This window comes from Lagopus leucura, unplaced genomic scaffold, assembly GCF_019238085.1.
Source record: "Lagopus leucura isolate 7727_CA_CO unplaced genomic scaffold, USGS_WTPT01 Super-Scaffold_100157, whole genome shotgun sequence".
NCBI classification, from domain to species: domain Eukaryota; kingdom Metazoa; phylum Chordata; class Aves; order Galliformes; family Phasianidae; genus Lagopus; species Lagopus leucura.
In genome coordinates this window covers 33,380,377-33,381,634 of record NW_024962334.1, presented here as the reverse complement: position 1 = coordinate 33,381,634, position 1,258 = coordinate 33,380,377, and the positions used below count along the sequence as shown (strand labels likewise).

Below are 1,258 nucleotides of genomic sequence, written 5' to 3'. Positions count from 1 at the left end.
CCAATTTTCTCATACAGCAAAGCAGATGGGTGTACATCACAGTGCTGTGCGTTTGTACTCCTGCATGCAGAAACCAGAAGTGGTGCAGCCTGGGAGCTGTTCTGACACTGCAAATAGCAGTGCTCTGGCCATCATGTCCCACCAAAACTTTAAAGCATTCTTCAAATGATGGGCTCTGGGTTTTCTGGGCAGCAACCATCAGACAGAGCTCCACAGAGGTGGTGGAGAGTGCCAAGCAAAGGATGTTGTAGGGCTTCATGAAGATCCAGGAGGGCTGTGAAAGAGAAGGGGAAAACACCTGCTCACGTTTGAATGTGAGAGTTGGTACTGGACAAAGCCATGGACACTGATTTAATATAAGAGGAGGTGGAAAGTAAATTTTGATAAAATAATAATGGGAATGCTAGCTTTCCTTCTGCTACGTTCAGTCACCCAGGGAGGTAAATGTAGCTGACCTATGTGAACACAGGAAGGTGCTTTTTAAGCAGCCACCTTACACTGACCTTGAACATACTAATAGGGTGACTGTGCCGTGATATTTAGGAATAACAGTTTGACTTGCACGTGTAATGGATGAATTAGTACCAGCCATGAGGAGACTGTCTTAACACCCATCTGTGAATGTATTTCACAGAATCAGAGAAAAGCCTACCCGGTTAAAGCCCACTATGAGGGATCAGCATTTCGGACTGCCTAAGATAAGGTAACCCGCTGTTGTCACTGTTCACTCGGCTCTCTTTAAGGCCGCTCAGGACGTAGTTTTGTTTCGTTTCACTCAGTCGGGCAGAGGAAAGCGGCGCGGCCGCAGTGCTGGGCAGCGCGGGCATCACCCGTGCCGCAAAGGTGCAGAGCAGGGGCAGTCTCTGTGGCGCAATCGGTTAGCGCGTTCGGCTGTTAACCGAAAGGTTGGTGGTTCGAGCCCACCCAGGGACGACGGCTGCACTTTTGGCTCTACGCCCCCCCCCCGCCGCCAGCCGTCGTTTTTGACTGTGTGCGCGCGTCGGGAGGATGTGAGATTAGCGCTGGCGGCTGTACAGGCGCCGCGTGTTTCTGAGCAGGGGGGCCCCCGGCGGGGAGCGGCGCTGGGAGCAGCCGCAGCGGCAGCCGAGCCCGGAGCCGAGCGGTGCCGGGGACTGGCGGTGGCCCCGCCGGCACCTCCCGCCTCGTGTCCGCGTCCCGCCGCGGGAGGGGCGGGCCGACCGAGCCCCGGTCCGCGCAGCCATCGTTCGGGCCAACCGCATTGCGGCTGTGCCGACCC

At 56.1% G+C, this 1,258-nt stretch overlaps 1 non-coding gene across 1 annotated transcript; it reads left to right on the top strand.

Moving 5' to 3' along the window:
• The first annotated feature begins 859 nt into the window (after positions 1 to 859).
• Positions 860 to 933, top strand: TRNAN-GUU. The gene has a single exon. It is a non-coding gene; the product is annotated as a tRNA-Asn (tRNA).
• The last annotated feature ends 325 nt before the right edge of the window (positions 934 to 1,258 follow it).